At 39.3% G+C, this 7,500-nt stretch overlaps 1 protein-coding gene across 16 annotated transcripts in view; it reads right to left on the bottom strand.

The window, feature by feature from the left end:
* Positions 1-7,500, bottom strand: part of Wdr62 (WD repeat domain 62) — a 155,922-nt gene that overhangs the window by 139,489 nt on the left and 8,933 nt on the right. The gene's annotated exons all lie outside the window — the stretch shown is intronic.

Here is a 7,500-nt window from a genome sequence, read left to right as displayed (position 1 = left end):
CAAGTCCGCCCCCATGAACAGCGCGCCAGAGGTACGACAAGCACCGCCTCTGCACGACTCCTAGCACGATCCCCACCTTCACCACGTGCTTGTCACTCACATTCCGAGAGATCAAGTATTCCTTTACCTGGATCGAGTTTGTATCAGGTCTTAAAATAATGCCAATCCCCGGGATGAAGCGATAGACGAACAGATGACGAGGCCGAGGACTGTAGCTACTCGTAGAAGAGAGTTGCCAAGTGCCAATATTTCGTATTTTTGAAGGTGTATTGTTTTACATTCTACACTTTCCGCCGACAGGCGTCCCCCTTCGAAAAAGGCTACAGGCCTAACCACTTTATATCAAGGTGGTAAGCTCACGCAGTTCAATCCTCTCATACAGAAACGAGTATACATGCATTAGAGTTGCCTCTCGCAGCCTTGTTTCCGAATCAAAGATCACACACGAAAAGTTCGTTCTGCTAGCGCATTTTCATCTAAAATTCGGTTTGGAGCGAATTATGCGAGGCAAATCACCAAGGACCAGTTCTCTCCTATCCGCTGTGCATTTACTGACGGTTGTTATGGGCCAAGCCATCCTGGTGCAACCAAGCCGACACGACTCGCATTGCAAATATGAAAATAAACTCGGATGTAGACACACATGCCAATGATCATGGGCCTATATAATAAAAAAGCATTCATTAAGAAGACAAATTGTGAAGAACTTTACACATACACCGAGCGCTAACATTATTTTAAAAATCCGACACATTTGTAACGCGATACAAAGACACGTAGACTACCGTGACGGGTAGGAGGCAGACAGACACCTGTACACGAAGACATGCACATCTTATTACTACTACATCTGGAGAGCTCTGAAATGTTGAAAACAAATATGAATGGCAAAGAACATTTTCCTAAGGCCTCTTACCTTGAGGCACCATTCTCTTACATTCTCGCTCGCTTACTCACTCACATTCATTTATTTACTCATTAATACATTTACTAAATCAATAATTTATTTACTTACTCATTAATCCATTTACTCACTCATTCATTCATTCATTTACTCCTTCATTCATTCATTTACTCATTCATTTACTCACTCCCTGATTAATTCACTCATTCATTCATTTACTCACTCACTCATTCATTCATTTACTCTCATTCATTCATTTATTCACTCATTCATTCATTTACTCACTCATTCATTCATTTACTCACTCATTCATTCATTTGCTCACTCACTCATTCATTCATTTACTCACACATTCATTCAATAAAACTCACTCATTTCATTCACTTACTCACTCACTCATTCATTTATTTACTCACTCACTCATTCATTCATTTACTCACTCACTGAATTTGTTTCCTGTTTATTCACCCATTCAATCTGTTTACTGTTTACTCACCCATTCAATCTGTTTACTGTTTACTCATTCATTCATTCATATACTCACTCACGCTCACTGTTTCTACCTCTGTCTCACACTCTCACTCTCACGCTCTCTGTCTCTCGTGTCTCTGTCTCTCGTGTCTCTGTCTCTCGTGTCTCTGTCTCTCGTGTCTCTGTCTCTCGTGTCTCTGTCTCTCGTGTCTCTGTCTCTCGTGTCTCTGTCTCTCGTGTCTCTGTCTCTCGTGTCTCTGTCTCTCGTGTCTCTGTCTCTCGTGTCTCTGTCTCTCGTGTCTCTGTCTCTCGTGTCTCTGTCTCTCGTGTCTCTGTCTCTCGTGTCTCTGTCTCTCGTGTCTCTGTCTCTCGTGTCTCTGTCTCTCGTGTCTCTGTCTCTCGTGTCTCTGTCTGTCTGTCACACTCTCCTCTCTTCGTGTCTCTGTCTCTCGTGTCTCTGTCTCTCGTTCCTCTCGTCTCTCTGTCTCACTCTCTCTGTCCTCGTCTCTCTGTCTGTCCTGTTCTGTTGTCTGTCTGTCTACATCTCTACCTCTCCGTCTATCTGTCATCACTCTCTCCTCTCACTCTACTACTCATACATACATACTACATACACATCACATACATAACATACATCTCACATTCACATCACTCATCTACATTCACATCAACTTCACATTCACTCTCACTCTCACATTCACACTCACTCTCACTCTCACATTCACACTCACTCTCACTCTCACATTCACACTCACTCTCACTCTCACATTTACACTCACTCTCTCTCACATTCACATTCACACTCACTCTCACATTCACATTCACACTCACTCTCACATTCACATTCACACTCACTCTCACATTCACTCTCACACTCACTCTCACATTCACACTCACTCTCACATTCACACTCACTCTCACATTCACTCTCACATTCACACTCACTCTCACCACTCACATTCACATCACTCACTCACATCACTCTCACATTCACACTCACACTCACTCTCTCACATTCACACTCACTCACACTCACACTCACTCACTCACTCACTCTCACACTCACACTCACTCACTCTCACATTCACACTCACTCTCACATTCACACTCACACTCACTCACTCTCACACTCACACTCACTCACTCTCACATTCACACTCACTCTCACTCTCACATTCACACTCACTCACTCTCACATTCACACTCACACTCACTCACTCTCACATTCACACTCACTCACTCACACTCACTCTCACTCACACTCACACTCACACACCTCACTCACTCACATACACACTCACTCACGCTCACACTCACACTCACTCACTCTCACTCACACTCACTCACTCTCACATTCACATTCACACTCACTCACTCTCACACTCACACTCACACTCACTCACTCTCACACTCACTCACTCTCACATTCACACTCACACTCACACTCACTCACTCTCACATTCACACTCACACTCACTCACTCTCACATTCACACTCACACTCACTCACTCTCACATTCACACTCACTCACTCTCACATTCACACTCACACTCACTCACTCTCACATTCACACTCACTCACTCTCACATTCACACTCACACTCACTCACTCACTCTCACATTCACACTCACTCACTCTCACATTCACACTCACTCACTCTCACATTCACACTCACACTCACTGTCACTCTCACATTCACACTCACACTCACTCTCACATTCACACTCACTCACACTCACATTCACACTCACCCTCACATTCACACTCACTCTCACATTCACACTCACTCACTCTCACATTCACACTCACTCACTCTCACATTCACACTCACTCACTCTCACATTCACACTCACTCACTCTCACATTCACACTCACTCACTCTCACATTCACACTCACTCACTCTCACTCTCACACTCACACTCACTCTCACTCTCACATTCACACTCACTCTCACACTCACTCTCACACTCACTCTCACATTCACTCTCACACTCACTCTCACATTCACTCTCACACTCACTCTCACATTCACTCTCACACTCACTCTCACACTCACTCTCACATTCACACTCACTCACTCTCACATTCACACTCACTCACTCTCACATTCACACTCACTCACTCTCACATTCACACTCACTCACTCTCACATTCACACTCACTCTCACATTCACACTCACTCTCACATTCACACTCACTCTCACATTCACACTCACTCTCACATTCACACTCTCATATTCACACTCTCATATTCACACTCACACTCACTCTCACATTCACACTCACCCTCACATTCACACTCACTCTCACATTCACATTCACACTCATTCTCACATTCACACTCTCTCATATTCACACTCACATTCACATTCACACTCACTCACCCTCACATTCACACTCACCCTCACATTCACAGTCACTCTCACATTCACACTCACTCTCACATTCACATTCACACTCATTCTCACATTCACATTCACATTCACTCTCTTTCTCCCTTACAAAGTATTTTTGAAGGAACGAAATGGAACCTTGTACAACATTGCAACCTCAATTATCATCTGAAACTCAGGGACAATTCAAACATCTTGCTAACGACAGACAGAATTGTTGATGTACACACTTACACTGCCTTATGTGTAATCATGTATACAACAGTTGTCTACATATTTCTTTTCACTAATGTAATGTTTTATCATGCAAACTTGTAGGCATTGTGGCAATACTTTTAATGTATAAGCAATGTATGTAGAATGGATAGTTTTTCAAATGACTTCTCTCCCTCTCCATCTCAAGTCTCCCTTCTCTATATCTCCATTTTCTATCTCTCAATCTTCTCTATCTGTTCTCCATCCCTTCTGTCCCTCTACCTTTTCAGTCTCCATGTACATCTTGATTTTTTTCTCTCTCATCTCCTCCATCCCCCATTTTCTCTGTCCAATATTTCCTCTCCTTCTCTATCCATCTCTCTCTCAATCTGGAAAAATGTGTTATCAGATCTCTTTGAGCTCATTGAGGAAGAAGACCTTCTGGTCCTATAGGAGCATTTCTAGGACATCATCAAACAGATACACTGGTTATCATATCTAGTGTGTCTATCGTGGTCGGCAGAAGTAAGCTCGTAAGCTTCCACTGACCGGTTACTGACGTAGCTGGCACTATTGGGTAAGGACCAATGCAGATAGTCAACACTCGTTGTTTTCACGAGTCAAAAGTGCACAGGCATCTCGCGTCATCATACAAGCCGCGTAGCATAATATTGCCTCCTTATCATCAAACAGATACACCCTATCATATCTATAGAGGTCTATCTGAGAGGCAGGAAGTAATAGTAACCAGACCACTCACAGGATATTAGTACATTATGCAATATGAACAAAATGTAGTTTTGTAGATAAAGTGCGAGTCATCTAAGTCCCATCATCTTATTCCTTAAATAATTGCCTCCTATCAATTAATTAATCCAAAGAATATCATTCTTTGGGTGTATTAACTGCCTGACAAATACATATTCGGGTGGCAGAAGTGAGATACCATGGGACATCATGAAAAAGAGCCCCAATCAAACGAAACCTTCCCATTGCACGATGTATATCACAACTACATATCAAACAAAAATATGGTGCTTTAACAGCAGGAGAAAAATAAATACACATATGCAGAAGATCGTTAATAACAGTGTGAAGAACAAAAAAAAATACAAAACAAATGAGAAAAAATTCACTTCTATTTAGAAGACTTTCAAAATGTACCAGCTTTAGAAGTTGTGTTTGTTTCTTAGTGTTTTTTTAGCTTAAAGCTCCTAATTTCATTTCATAATGAACTTTTCTGAAAAAAAGGTGTGATGTATTGAAAGCCACACATTATTCAATGGGGATACTAAGGGACATTTGACATTTACACATTCACTCTCACATCTTTACAAAGAAACATAGCAAACAAATCAAAGTGAAATGTTCAAAAATAAAATTTGATGCATGCCCCAATATTTTCATCATTAAAAACATTTATCAATTAAAAAATATCTTCCATTTCACCAGTTTGGTAATCAAAGAAAGTTCCATGATAATAACAGTAATAGTATACATGTTTTAGTTATGATAGTATTATCAAAGAAGAGAACAGAAAGAGGAATTGCATTAGATTGGAAGAAAAAAGAGGAGAGAACCATGTGACGCGCTTGGTAGACTTTGAAGTCAAGATGAAGGTTTGTCGTGGGGAATAATTGTTCCATCATACAAAATGACATTTACCTTCTGCATCAGACAGGATTTAGGCAATATAGTCATATATAGGTACTTCAACTTGATTTCACTTGTCGTGGTAACTGGTACATTAGGTTATTCAGGGACTCATATTTGCTTAACCCACTGCAGACAGGGCTCCTAACAATCTAACTGGCCATCAAGACAAGCAGATCCTGATGCCACGTCGTGTATGCACTGGCACCTATCTTTTAGGCCTAATCGGTGCTGTCGTGTATGCCATGACACCCTTACTCAATGCGTTAATGCTTCGACAGTGACATCCTTTTTCAGAATTTGTCAACACCAAAGTAATTTTAGATAGGTAACAATAATCATAAAGCATTTCAAGCATACTGTTAACTAATATCTCTCCTGTTCAGCTGCATACATGGGAGGTCACCTAAATTAAAACTAAAATTAAGCCAGATCAATTTCAACCATACCAAATTTAAGCAATTGCAGACAAGATTAAAATATCCTTTGTTCTTCAATCATAAGTAAAACCAAGCACATTATTTAACCTGGAACCATTGTAATTAAGAAATCAGGCCATCACAATTTTGATAACTAAACAAATCCTTTACAATCAAAGTTATTTTGTCACATTCACAACTCCATAACTTTAATCCTGAACTCCTGCAAAGGCTATATGTTGGTTTAATACTTTGCTCTTCAACAAAGTGCTTGGTACTACTTCTTGTGTCCTGAGCTCAATTCAACCAAAATATTTTGTAAAAAAACATCATAGTATTCTAAGGATTATTGACTTATCAGCACAATGTCTGTACAAGGCTGCAGCACCAGTCCATTCAAAATAAGAGCATAGTGGAAACACTGTAAAAAGATGACTAGCGATAGTAACCACAGATTTCTGATGATGATGCTGCACAACAAGATTAAAGATATCTATGGTTTAGTTCACTTGGGTCTTTTACTTTTGTTTTGCAGGGATATTTAAAAATGAATGCCATACAAAATCCTAACTCTATTTTGTTTTACGTAAGCCTTCATGACTGAATGCCATTAAAATCCATCCTTTAAATTTGTATTTGCCTATCTGTAAATGGACTGTTCAAAAAATTATCCATTTTTTTTTCCTTATTTAGAAGATTTCTCTCACATATACTTTAAAAAATAAAATTCTTTTTAAGATACTTGCATTAATGGATTCAGCAGTTGCATGGTTCAAGATACCACTTTTAGCTAGATATGGGAAATGATAATCACTTTCTGCTATATCATGGACCTCTTGCAATCAGTTCATATTCATCTTCATTTCCTTTGCTTCTGAAAGATCATATTACATATATGCTATAACAATCAAAAAGTCAAGATGAAGAAGAAAATTCTACAACCTTATTTCCTTCTCCCCTTCTCTCTCCTTTGATATTGGTGCCTAAATATTCATCTCTTCTCAAACCCAATAATGCATCTATCCAGCCTTTTCTACACAGCATATTATTAAGTGACTTACAAAAGATAACATACACAATATAATATAATCTTAACATTAATGACTGTTCCCAGTTTAATAAAGCATTGTCAACACCACAGAATTTGTTGTATCATATTTACATTGCACTCAAGAGTAATGGCCATAATAAACCTGATATTATTCCTTTCCATACATGTTACTGGCATTATAGTGGTGATATAATAAAATAAACCAAATACAGCATATACTTCTTCAAAAATTACATGTATATAAAAAATGTGAATGTTTGAGAAGCAAAGCACAGAAATTATGATCACACTGAATGATACGTGTGGAATATCTTTTAATTGTAAAAGATTATTTCAAAATTTGTACAAATCCCTTCCTCAATATAGACCCTTAATAGATTTTAAAATATAGTCCTTAGTATGGTGACTGACTA

Source organism: Penaeus japonicus, unplaced genomic scaffold (genome assembly GCF_977035675.1).
Source record: "Penaeus japonicus unplaced genomic scaffold, GWHDUDI00000001_assembly GWHDUDI00000019, whole genome shotgun sequence".
Classification (NCBI taxonomy): domain Eukaryota; kingdom Metazoa; phylum Arthropoda; class Malacostraca; order Decapoda; family Penaeidae; genus Penaeus; species Penaeus japonicus.
The sequence above is the reverse complement of the archived record's forward strand: the minus strand, read 5'-3'. Positions and strand labels throughout refer to the sequence as shown.